Consider the following 13,632-nt stretch of genomic DNA (forward strand, 5'->3'; position numbering starts at 1 on the left):
ACTGGAATTTGAGGTTAAACGTTGAATTGCCATCGCCTGATGACCCAAATGACACCCTTGGTCAAGTTGCCAATCAAATGGCAACTGGCCTTGTGTTGCCTTCCATGTTGAGAGTAGCAGTGCAGCAGTCATGTTATCTTCAACTTTTAGCCATTCTAAATGGAAGTGCATGGTGTTCTGAAGGACATTGGAGAGCAAGCTGTGCTGCCTTGTTCTGCGCTAATTGGAGTTTGCTCGAATCTTTCTTTGTGGTATTCGACTATAGCCTATTATTTGGCAGTAATCAAGCTGTGAAAGAACAAGTGTGTTTAATACCAGTTTAATTAGATCGGGTGTAAAATATGTTCTGCATGGCCTTACCACTGCTAATGAACTGCATGCCCATTTTCTATATACTACAGTCTGTTTTGACCAGGACAGCTTGTTGTCAAGGGTGATGGCCATGGGAGCTTGGTCTCCTTGAATGGGTAGTGTTTTGTAATGAATAGTTTGTTGTAATGAATAGTTTGAGCTCTGGCTCTGTCCTTAGAGAATACTTTGAATTAAATACTTTTGTTTTGGATGTATTACGTACCAATTTGTTTAAAAAAAAAAAATTTATTTTCCAATTTTCTACAGCTCACTGTTCAAGATGGCCATTAAATCTGCAGATGTCTTTGCTGATGCATACTATGGTTGTATCACCTGCATACATCGTTGATTTGTCTTTTTTTATGACGAGAGGTATAGGCTAAATCATTTGTAAATATGGAGTACATAAGTGGACCTAGGCAGCTCCCTTGAGGAATGAGACCTGCTATCTGAGAAACTCCCATTAATGCTTTAACTGAGTGCCACGCTGCAAGCTTGTAGATCTGCTATTTTTCAATTGTTACTGTAAAGCATTCAATCATTCTAGGCCTAAATGGCTTTTTAAAGAAGAAGACAATATGTGTGTGTGTGCGTGTGTGTGTGTGTGTGTGTGTGTGTGTGTGTGTGTGTGTGTGTGTGTGTGTGCGTGCGTGCGTGCGTGCGTGCGTGCGTGCGTGCGTGCGTGCGTGCGTGCGTGCGTGCGTGTGTGTGCGTGTGTGTGTGTGTGTGTGTTAGTGTGTGCATGCGTACGTGTGTTCTAGACCTATTCCATCGTGTATTTATAAATTATTATTATCACACTGGCAAACTCATTTGATGTCTATTCATTTTCCATCCTTGTCTGGTTGTACACTGTAGCTAAAACAAGCAGTCTCTTTAATACAAAATAAATAACGGCTCCAAACAAAATGTGTTGTTTGATTAGCTCTTCCAAAACTATACTCTTAGCAACTGGGCTCTCTACTATTTTATACACACCACCTGAAGCTGAAAGATCTTAAAGTTTTTTTTCTTTCTTTTTTTTAAGATCTTAAAAAAAAGAAGGGAAAAAAATCATCAAGCTGTTGAACAGAAGGTGCTGCATTCATATCCACAGTGAAGTAGGTTCATACAAGGACTTTGGCACGGGTGGAAAGGGATGGAAAAAATAAGCATTTCAATTATTATTTTTAAATACACGTTTAAAACAACCATTGCAACTCCAGGTTTTGGGAGTTGAGCGCTCTAATCCTTTGTACTATTGAAAAGTGAAAAGACAAACATTGAATGAGCAAGGATATGGTGATATAGACGTTACATTGCAACAAGGACATTGCAGGGCATACATTACTCGCAGACATATTAGTAGACTATATATGAATGCAGAGACAGTACATATTGAGGCAGTATTGCAGTGACAGTCGCCTTCAAACCAGGCCATGTTTAAAAAATCACACCCAGTGTGAAATGAGTGGTAGGCCTACTATCTATGAGTCCATTTCATTAAGCGTACCACACAGCTTGGCCAATGTGGGGTGGGGCGGGACAAACTGACGCGAGATACATACACGTGTCCATACAGACAAAGCCAGATGTAGGCGCGGTTAGCATCGCTCAAAAACACAAAAACTAAAGTGTAGGCTATGTGTGTGCTTTGCGGAGCACAATAAGATAACATTGTTAAAACGGGAGCGGCTAATCTGCTGCAAGATCATTTTAGATTACGTGTGCGAGTGAGACCTTTGACTTCGGCATAAAGAGTGGTCGGACGACTCGGACCAATGCCATGGAGCTGTCCTGCTACTGGCTGATAATAGATTTATCATAAAGGGACCCTTTTTCCAATACAGATAGGACTGTAAATCTTACTGCTGAAATGATGCAGGAGCCAGGGACACTGCATGACCTTGCTCAGGGAATAGCTGCGACAGGCAGCAGACACAGAACGAAAGAAAGAAAGAAAGAAAAGAAAGAAAGAAAGAACATATCTTGAGAATAATATTTTCCCCATGGGGAACTGATAAGGGGCTTCGGCAGCCAGGGGCGTCTAGTGTTACTAGGGCCCAAGGTGGAGGGGACTTAATTATTTTATACTTAGCTATTGAAAAATAGCAGATATACAGATCTGCTATTTTTTGAAAAGCAGTGAAAATGTGTGCAAATCTTTTAATATATGTATTTTCCTTTTTTGATCAAGGTCGTTTCATTCTTATTTTCCTTTTATGCAAACAACAAACAACATGAACACACAGATCCCCACCCACCCACCCCTCTGAATATATGTATTTTCTAAGCGAACGTTTGTAACAAAAATCTTGCTTCTAGGGGAGTACCTGGAACAAAATATTTTGAGATGGGGGTCCGTGGCCAAATACATATCGTTTTTTCTTTTTTCTTTTTTTTCCAAAAAAACCTTAGAGGGATTTGAAATATTAAAAGACAAAAAATAGCAGATCTACAAGCTCGCATTGCGGCACTCTGTGCCGTGCTGTGAGCTTGTAGATCTGCTATTTTTTGTTAAAGTACCCAGGGCCCAGCATTTGACCCCTGCTGAATGGTATAGATCCAACTGTCCTTGCACAAGGAATAGGTGCAGGGAGATGAGTTTTAATGATCATTTTGTGGAATTTAAAACAAGCTCTGCATTTAAAGTACACACTGTACTAGGTCCCATATTATATGAAAAACTCATTTTTGTTCAGTGCATGTACGCTTACATTTCTCTCTGATATGGATATTAAGACAAAAAAAGAAAAATCTTACACCTGGCATAAAACAGCATGCAGCACAGTGCAGGTGTGCACTAGTTTAGCACTGGCATTTTTTGTAAGTGTAAAATATACTTATTTTATTACCCATCTTTGCACCCATGGATCATTACAATGAGGTGTGGTCAGACAAATGGTTGGCATATTGCTATCATAGGTGAAGTGAAAACTATCTGGACCAGCTCTGGCCTGATCTAAAGCCCTTGACAGAGCAGCGTATCCCTGCTACAGTGTATTGTCGCTGTCGGGTGGAAACCTTGTACGTCCAAAACCTTTTGGACACACATGGAGAGTTTAAAAACGATTACAATGCGAGGCGTTGTGTACTTGTAGAACGTCTATTTTCACTAGTTTTGTGCGACATTCTTGTATGATGAAGCAGCTAGGGCTTTACTTTAAAAAAAATCAAACCCAAGTTTGAAGTGAGCGGTGGTGCCTGCACGTGTGTGGGGGGTGGGGGTGTGTGTGCGTGCGTGCGTGCGTGCGTGCATGTGTGTGTGTGTGTGTGTGTGTGTGTGTGTGTGTGTGTTGCTCACAGAGGTGTGTGTGTGTGCGTGGCTGCGTGCGTGTGTGCGTTGCTCACCCAGCTGGAGTGTGTGTGTTTGTGGGGGGGGGGGGGGGGGGGGGGGGGGGGGGTGTGCGTGTGCGTGAGAGAGAGAGAGAGTGTGAGCCATACTTGCTCACTCAGGCCCCAACTGGTTGCAGTTGATGCTCAGGGTAAGCTAGACTCAACAGCACCTCTCTGGTCACCCAGAGGTACTGAGGCTACATACACCTCAGGCTACAGACAGACAGACAGACAGACAGACAGACACACACGGATACACACACGGCCACGCTATGGAGACGGTGTGACCACCGCTCAAAAACCATACACATTTGAAACTTGGAGATACGAGTAGAGTGCATTATTCAAATTAACCACTTGAGCCCCATCATCCCCCCAAAAATAACACACAAGCTCACAAGCTCACAAGCTCTCAACGGTTTGCATTGTTACGCTTTGTGATTTGGCCATTTTTTACAGAGATTTAACGTGGATATAAAGAGTGCCCCTAGTACAGTTGAAACTGAGGCCCTTATCGATAAACTACAGGGTTTAAGTGGTTCATGTATGCCTTATATTATAACCTTTATGAAGGTTCACTACGCATATACAGTACACTCTTGCAAGGTGTCGCGTTCAACACGTTCGACTATTATGATTATCATCACGGTTTTACAAAATAATTGATTAGGTGATTAAATATTAACTGTGACAGGCCTAATGCCTCATTCACACTACAGATATATAGTTGAATGTTTAGCTTGGTAATTCAATGTAATCTCAATGGAAACCAGCTTTAAAGCTTTCAAAGCTTTGTCTTGAGCGTCTCCTGTATCTTTAAAGCTGGTTTCCATTGAGATTACATTGAATTACCAAGCAAAACGTTCAACTATATATCTGTAGTGTGAATGAGGCATAAGACATGTTCTCCGTTTTGCATGGTAAATTATTGCCTCCCTGGTTATGAATTGTTGTAAGAATATGACTACCGTAATTGCTGGACTACCTGCACCTGAATATAAGCCGCAGCAGCTAAATTTAGAACAAAAAACAAATGTTTACATATATAAGCCGCACCGGACTATAAGCCGCAGGTGTCCTTCCTGCTTCCTGCTAGAGCTCCCCTGGTGGCCGTTAGCTGTAAAATTATATATATAAATCCTTGTAAAAGACCATTGTAAAACTAACTAACTGGCCGTTAGCTGTAAAAAATCTTTATATAAGCCGCACCGTTGTATAAGCCGCAGGCTTCAAAACATGGGAAAAAAGCAGCGGCTTATAGTCCGGCAATTACGGTAATAAGAAAAGAGCTGAAAAGTAGCCGCTTTTAGCACCACAGAGACGAGAGAGTGAGAGAGAGAGAGAGAGAGAGAGAGAGAGAGAGAGAGAGAGAGAGAGAGATGTTGTTTATTTCAAGTGCATTACTTTTCGGTGTGTAGGCCTACAGTACATAATGAAATAATAATAATAACAGTAAATAATAATCGTTTCTATCTCCGAAGTATCGCGATATTTGGTTCCCAGACAGGAAACGGTGGATAGTCTTGCGATACTTGGCACGTTTAGAAACATACTTTTTGCTCTTTAGATACTGCTATAAAATGACACAGTGCACACATCGAAAATCCACACAGCAGAAAAAAAATTGTGACATGCCTTCTTTTATTTTCCTGAGCTGAGTATGTTATAAAGGTCTCACTTTTTCATAATAGTGTTTGTTCATGAACTTCATGAGCTGCTGGGAGGCTGCTCCACAGTCTTCCACCAAACTTCCGGCTGCAGTTTGGCACCCATGGTGCGACGAATCTGCCGGTTGGAATTGCGAGAAAGCGAAAGGGGCGTGGATGTCGGACTCCCTCTTTCCCAGGTGTTTCGACCAGGTGGGCGTGGTTTTGAGGTTAGGTTTAGGCATAATTTCTATTAGGGTTAAGGTTAGGCATAGTGTTTGTGAAGTCACGGTTAAGGTTAGGTTTAGGCATAGTTTTACTGAGGTTAAGGTTACAGTTATGGTTAGGTTTAGGCATGTAACCACGCCCACCTGGTCGAAACAACTGGGAAAGAGGGCTCGATGCCTCGTTATGCCAATGGCTTTACATCCAATTGTGTCCGAGCATTTGTTGTGTAAACAAAAGATACAACAAATGGTGTTCTCTCCGTGTTACAGAAATTGCACAATGTTTGCCCTAAAATCACGCAAATCGGTACACAGTATGTCTACACTCATCCCATCAACATGAATCTCTCCCATATAGCGCCACCTCCAGGCCGATTTTTAAAAGCACATTTTTGGACACTGCTCCTACAGATTTTGCCCTAAAATCACAAAAATCACTACACAGTATGTCTACACTCATGTCATCAACATGGATCAGGAAGATTTTGGCAAAACACATTTTTGCCCTATTTGTGGAGATAAGTGACCTACGGTCGCTTATCTCCCGATTAGGGAGCCTTACTGGTAGATAGATGTGATAGATAGATGTGTTGTTTCAGTGTTTATATTAACTATAGGCTATGCACATATGAGTGAGCTGAAGAGCATGTAATGTGGACATAATATTAATGTTAATAAAACATACTGTAAAAAAAGAAACCAGTAAGACGCCCTAAGGGCGAGAAGCGACTAAACTTCATTTGCTTTCTTCTCTTAATTATGTGGCTTCATTCAGCCAGACTTTCTCTGTGTGTGAGGGGAATGAGCAATGTACCACTTTGAGAACTCGTTAGTTTAGTTACTTGATTTCTATTCACAGGACAGGATCACATTCTGTGCTTAACTTTGATCAATGGAACCATAATACTAATTTGCTCAAAGACAGTAACAGCTTCTTTGTTCACTGGCATGCCTCCATTGACTCCTTATTTAAGAGCTTGGAACAAAAGCAAATGCATCCAGTATTCCCCTGGTGGTTTACAATGAATGCTTGTTAGGATAGCTCTGACAAGATGGGCCTTTAATACAGGACGTTAACTAAACAGGCCCTCTTAGAAAGGAAGATTTATTAGGATTAACTTCCCAAAAGTCCATAAATTATGCATGCACCCCAAATGACCTATCATGACTAGTCCTGGGGGGTGGGGGGGCACAGTGAAGTATATATCATCGTTGTCGGGTGGAAACCTTGTATGTTCAAAACCGTTTGTTTTGCATTTATCATTTTAAAAATAATTTACAAGCACTGTGTGATCAGCTGTTTTCACTACTTTTCTGCGATGGCCTTGTATGATGAAGCAGTGCTTTACTTTGAAACTTGGAGATATGAGGTTTCTGCCTCTGTTAGACACAGAGCTTGATGAACACCTTTGGAGCATTCACAGAGACCTACAGTCGCATGCATTCTTTTTTTTTTCGGTTCACAAAAGTAAGTGCATGGAAGTGCTACTTCAGTGCACTGTGAGCAAGTCACTTACGAGAAAATAACCACACTACAGGAGGGACATCCACTTTGCGGCTGGCCGTTTAAACCCCCCCCCCCCCCCCCCCTGGAGGGCAGTTATTTTCTCATAACTGACTCGCCCACAGTGCATTATCCTGCTTAGACAACTGCCAAGTCGCAGAGGTCCCATAGCCGCCAAAAATATTAAATGTTACTATCAGATTAGTCTTCCATGGTTCTCATTCATTCATTCATTCATTCATGCATTCATTCATGTGTCATCCAATTATTATTATTTTTTTTACGTATGTATGTACCGGTATGTACAGTATGTACAGTCTGTCTGTCTGTCTGTCTGTCTGTCTGTCTGTCTGTCTGTCTGTCTGTCTGTATTCTGTGCTGGGATGAATCGCATATCTAAACAATAATGGATCTACTGAGTATCAATGCACATGGGGCCCTCGATAACACCACCACCCCCATGTGTTACAGGGGTGATCAATATTGTGCCAGATCCAATTCATTTGTGTTTTTGTCTCCTTTCCGCAGATACCCGCGGGACGTTGAAGAAGGGAATACAATGTATTTTGTGGCTACGTTGACCTCCAGCATTCATCCCAGCTGAAAAGTTGCTAACCGTAACTCGCGAGTCAACTTCACGCCCCGGATACCATGATAGCCAATCACCTGCCACTCCTCCTGATGCTCTCCGTCCTGTGGCCCAGCGCCGCCATGCCCTTCTCTCCCCGGAACATAAGGAATCTGTTTGGCGTGTCAGAGGGTGATGGACGGATACTGCAGCGCTCCAAACGAGGATGGATGTGGAATCAATTCTTTCTGCTGGAGGAGTACGCGGGGAACGACCATCAGTACGTCGGCAAGGTAACGTCGGAACGCCGCCGTCCAATCATTTTTCCCTCCAGTTTTTGCTTTGGCTTGTTAAAGGGATGCTTGATGTATAGTAATTGGTTGATGGGAGCGCAGACTGACAGAAGCTCGGTCTTCGAACTGAATCGTGCTGACGCAGCGCTCGCACGTGCAACATCAGACACCCCCCCCCCCCCCGACCCCGCTACCCGCTATCGCATCCCGTTTCACGCCCATACTTCATGTGTCGTAATGTAAGTGAACTCTGACATGAATGTCACCTCACATCATCAGTTTAATTAATTGTCCTGCCCTGCAGATATCAGTGATGTGATAGGGATGCTTTGGAAAAGATCACAGTTTGAAGCTCATTTGAAGAGCTCGTTTGGCATCACAAAGCCAGATGCAACTGTGATCACAGCTTCATCAAGTTCTTTTGAAGGCATGCAGCAGCTGATGAGTCTACTGCATATTTCATGATGCGAATATATATATTTTTGGTATTTGGGGCCTGGGGCCTGCTAGGCCAGGCATACGCAGAATTCACAAGAAATTGCAAGAAGGGTTAACATACCCAGCACCTTCTCATGTTACCAACCGGGAGGAAGGGGGTTGGGCTGACAGTCACAGTCAACTTCTTTGGAGGAACTTCATCACACAACTATTAGAGTAGCCTACCAAGAGTTACAACTGTTGTGCCACATAATGTAGTTTTATAATGTAAGTGAGTAGTTAAGTTAGTTGTTTAAACATCAAATCTGGGGTGGCTTTATCAAGATGGAGCCTACATGACATTTTCAGAGACTGCACATCCAGCAAGCCTCGCCTGAGAGCAGCCTTATATCTCGGCTCAATGTCTTTTGGAAATGTTCTGGTTATTTATATTACTAATCTATTACTATCTAATTTTCAGGTTCACATTTGCAGGTGATTTGCACTTGATTTAGACTTTTGACATGTTGATGTTACTATTTTTAAACCCATTTATCTGTGGCATTGCTTAATCACGGCTTATTGCAATGAGATGTATCGTTGTTAGGTTATTTAAAAGCCTGAGAATTGAAAACCTTGCCTTCCAGAAACCACAATCTTGATTGGCTGGTACAGATGTGCCGTTTAAAAACTTCTCACGTCCTGCCATTGACAAGATTTACACTTCAAAGTTTAAATCTACCAATGAATGTGGATTCTGCTTTTCAATGGGAATGGAGAGGTTTTTTTTTTGCCATTTGCGAGTTTCTGCAAAGATATGCTCCATATATTCTCCATAAAAATTAGAAAGGCAAAACAGGGGGGAAAAAAACTGTGAGGAAAAAAAAGCATTTGCAGGAAATTGTCAGGAAAAGAGCAATACGTTATGAAGAGTTGAAACGGCACATCTGTAGGTGTGTGTGCATGCATGCATGCGTGTGTGTGTGGGTGCATTGAAATTAAACTCACAAGGTAAACTAAGTTGTGCTACAGTAACTACCTATGAAGCGGGAGCACTACGTTGATGTGTAGGTCGACCACGCATATTCCGGCGCTGGAATTTCTTGCTCCATTCTTTGATGCTCCCTGGCACTGAACTTGACAGCAGTCACATTCACCAGCTCCCCACTCTCCCTGTGTCCAATATCATTCACCATTAAACTGTCATGGAGACAAAGGCTTGTAATAAATTATTGAGCCTTGGAGAAAAAAGAAAGGTAAAAGCAAGTGGAGCGGGGTAGGGCGTTGGGGCGTCTGGGGGGCAGGTATAGAACGCGCGCGGCAGTGTGCTGCCATGCAGAGGAAGCAACGGCGATCCGTATCGCCGCTTTCGATGGGAGAGAGAGAGAGAGGTCCAAAGGGTCCAAAGTGGTCCAACGTGAGTGAAAGGGGGGCAGTGGTAGGACAGCGACCACGGTTTTTCCGGTGGAGAGAGAGAGAGAGAGAGAGAGAGAGAGAGAGAGAGAGAGAGAGAGAGAGAGAGAGAGAGAGAGAGAGGATTAGGTCCATTGTTGACAGCACCCTAGACAAGATATGACTTCCGCTTGGTTCCAAGATTTCTAGCGGAATTGCTGCGTTTAACGGAAGTTACGTCATGCGGTGGGGGTCTGTTTACATTCCCCAGCGAAAAAACTAAAATAGATTGTAGCTCTTAACTCGCTCGTAATACCGGTAGGTGTAACATCGCCTGAATCGATGTTTTTGTTTGTATATTGTTTATTGCGAGCACAACCGACGGAGCAGGATATGTAGACCAGATTTCTTCCAGCGGGGAATACGTTTGCAGGGACACCGCACTGTGAAAAAAATACAACTTCCGGGAAAATTCGGTCTCTGTCTCATATCTTGACCAGGCTTTTCTCTTCGCAGGTGAGTAAGCCTGGCTATGCAAGGCTAGATTGCCAGTAGAAAATAGTTGAGGTCTGGTGGTGATCTGCTGAGAGAGTAGCATAAACATACAGAACAAGGTGACAATAAGGAATTAGGCAGGTTTGGGGATCATGCATGGTGTTGGTGGAAGAGGTGGCCAGTTACGTGTGTATTGTGGTTTGAGAAACATGCTTTTTGTGGAGAAAAGTTGACAGGGTTGTTGCTGCCAGATGGAGAAGTGGTGGGAAGTGCGTGCATTGTTGAGGGTTTGTCTTTGTATCGCTGCTGGTGTGATTTATATGCATCCGAGTGGGCAGTGAGTGCCGGTGCCTTTGCCAAGCTGGCAGCCCTTGGATTTGAGGTGTTGGATTAGGTCTATTTACTGGGGATCATAGTGCGTGTTGTACACAGACTTGGTTTCTGTGGGAGTGCGCCGATTGAGACAGGAGGACAGTGCATTGTTTTCGTACATACAGACACAAAGAATCAAAGAACTTTCTCATATAACTAAATGTCACATTTACATTCTCACATAAAACAAGTCTTAGTTGGACACAAATGACACACAAATGTGAGTCCAACTCAGACTGTATTCATGTAATATACATAACCAGAATAAAATGAATGGACTAAGAACACAATTTAAGGCAGAGGGGTGAGAATGAGCTCCTGCATCTCTCAGCTGTACCTGAATTAATAACACATCACACAGAGACATCGGCTCCTAACTTTAATTCGAAAATGAGTTGAAATGAATGACATTATTCTCACAGCTCTATGCTCACAGCTCTTCATCTCATCTTAGCCACAACAGAGACAACGGCAAGCCAGGGGAAAATGTCAAAAAGACTAACCGTGATAGCTAGGCTGCTCTTGCCCGAGGGAGGCTTACTGTCTCCCATGGTGACCCACATCTCAGAAATTGTCAGAGCAAAAATTTTCATGTAGACTCCCACGCCTTCTTTACCTCCAGTTACCCATGTCTCAGGTGGGTGGTGACCCAGCTAAGTTAGCCACACCCAAAGTGTTGCTGAATGGTAAAAAGGGAGGGGAGGGGATATTATGATGTCATTATGTCAGTGTATTTCAAAATTTGTGCCTTTTGACTCAGATGCTTTCAGCTTTCAGGAATTAACCAAAAATACCCAGGGAAGACATAGCCTATTTGCATATTATAACTACGCCAGGGAGAAAACTATGGCACCACCTCGTTAAATCGACTGGGAAAACATGTTGTTTTGTTTATTTTGCCCATGAGTGCAACATTGCCTTGTGCTGGTCCTGTGCTGTATGTGTCCTCACTTGTTAACGGTAAGCTCAGAGCTACTGTACATTTGTTGTTTCTAATATTACGTTGTGTAGTGTGCTTGCATCTGTGCGTAAAAGCCTTGAAATCTCTCCTTTTGACTGACTTCCAGACTGCTGTTAACAATTGTGAGCACTCAGCAAACCCAGACGTGGTGCCCTACTTCTTTACTTCTTACTTCACAGGGGTCTGTGAAGTAAGAACACTTGCAATTCTGTGTAACACAATCAGGTCTGGAGCATTCCGAGCAGTGTGTTTTGAAGTGAACAAAATCCTATTACATGTTCCACACAACATGTTGCCCTAAATTGGAATATTCTAGCAGTGCAGACAGTTCTCTCCCTCTGGCTCTCTTGCCGTTGTTTGAAAATGGGCATCTTCAACGTTTTGCAAGGTCTTGCTCAAAGGTCTTCCCGTACGAAATTTCCAACCAGTATGCTAATGTGACGCAGACAAGACAGGTGGTTGTGAGGTGTTAGTTTAATCTACATCGTTACTATTTCACTCGAGTCTTGGAAAAGCGAAAGGCATAGATGGGGAGAGAGAGAGAGTAATTACTCTGTATCCATTCTTTCTGAGCTCTATTTTGCTATCTCCTCTTTGCAGCACTGAGCAATGCTCACCACAGACCTGACAAGAAGTGCCAATGCTTTTGCTGCTTTACTGACAATTCCTCATTGTTTGTGCAAGGCAATTTAACTCATCAAGTCTCTCCTCTGTACTTGTGTTGCAAGGCCATGAAAAGGCACTGTTTGTGCTTTGAGACCTTGAAAGGGAAGCCATTAAAGCTATACAAATTTGATTTTGTCATGGCTTTGTGGGAACTCATTGTGCAGCACTTTTTCAAGATTGTCATTGCAAACTTCACTCTGGCTTTATGCAATCTGTTTCCAGACCAGCACTATAACGCAGAGGCCACCTTTCCCTTTTTAACCATCCAAAACCAACAGCTTGGTTTAGGACTGAATGCAGCAGATGTTCTGTATGAGTATGACAGTATGTAGTTAACAGACCATAGAGCAGTCAGGCACATCATCTCTTTATTGTCTTTACCCGACCAATAGGCCAGGAGGCTAAGACTATTTGTTCACCCTTGTCTGTGTGCGTGTGTCCACATGTGCTCATGTGTGTCCGTCTGTGAGCAGCTAATCTTGGACACCACTCAACCGATCGAAATCAAACTTTGCATGCACACTCCCAGTATAGGCTTAAATGAGTAGTTCACCCCCAAAATGACTTTTTTCTATTGATTACTCATGCCATGGAGACTTGAGTTCAATAATATTTTTTTGTATTTGTCGCATTCCTAAGACAAAAAAATATATATTATAGTAAATTCACCCCCATTGATTCCGGATCCCCAATGGTCCCCATCCGGAATCAATGGGGGTACATTTATTGTAATCAAATTATTGTCTTAGGAATGCAACAAAAAACTAAAAATATTATTGAAATCAAGTCTCCATGTCATGAGTAATCAATAGAAAAAAAAGTCATTTTGGGGGTGAACTACTCATTTAAGATTAAGAAGTAGAAGTATGCCAAGTGAGGACTTGGCAAATCGTTCAAATCGCCCTCATGGCTCATGGTGGTGCTAGAGCTACAGTACCTAGCCTCTTTGCATTTTAACCCTGTATATGTGTTTGTAATTAGAAATAATATGTTTTCATTAGACAGAAACAAACACAGTTATACCTTAATTACCCCTACATTATGTGCTAATCATTTAACACGGATCTTCTCAGGGTGCGCAAACTCTTTCATACTGTATGTTAGGGTTGCAACGGTACTCGGTGTTACCGGTGTTACTGGTGAGCGAGCACAACACTGAGTACTTTACTTGAACACCGATAACACCTCTGCTCTGCTCTGCCCCGAGGAGCGCAGTAGAGATGTAGACCCTAAATGGTCTATGCCCACCTCCCCTAAAGGAATTCATAAAAAGGAAGCCTGATAGAGGACTCAATACTAGAGCAATCACTAGAGGGGATTGCGAAGTACCGTACCGGGTAACCGCTTTTGGAAAAAACACCCTTTCAGTGCAGGGATGTTCAATCTGGAATGACCTACCTCTAACAATAAGAGACTGTTTGTCAT

At 42.7% G+C, this 13,632-nt stretch overlaps 1 long non-coding RNA gene and 1 pseudogene across 2 annotated transcripts in view; one reads left to right on the forward strand and one right to left on the reverse strand.

Moving 5' to 3' along the window:
• LOC308307048 overlaps positions 1-13,632 on the reverse strand; it is a 674,478-nt gene that overhangs the window by 654,382 nt on the left and 6,464 nt on the right. The window lies entirely within an intron of this gene.
• LOC308307045 (cadherin-10-like) overlaps positions 7,695-13,632 on the forward strand; it is a 73,281-nt pseudogene continuing 67,343 nt past the window's right edge. The window contains exon 1 of the transcript in view: positions 7,695-7,904. The product of the transcript in view is annotated as a cadherin-10-like (transcript). The remainder of the gene's footprint in view (positions 7,905-13,632) is intronic.

The sequence above is a fragment of the Nannobrachium achirus genome, assembly GCF_963921795.1.
Source record: "Nannobrachium achirus genome assembly, chromosome: 21".
Lineage (NCBI taxonomy): Eukaryota > Metazoa > Chordata > Actinopteri > Myctophiformes > Myctophidae > Nannobrachium > Nannobrachium achirus.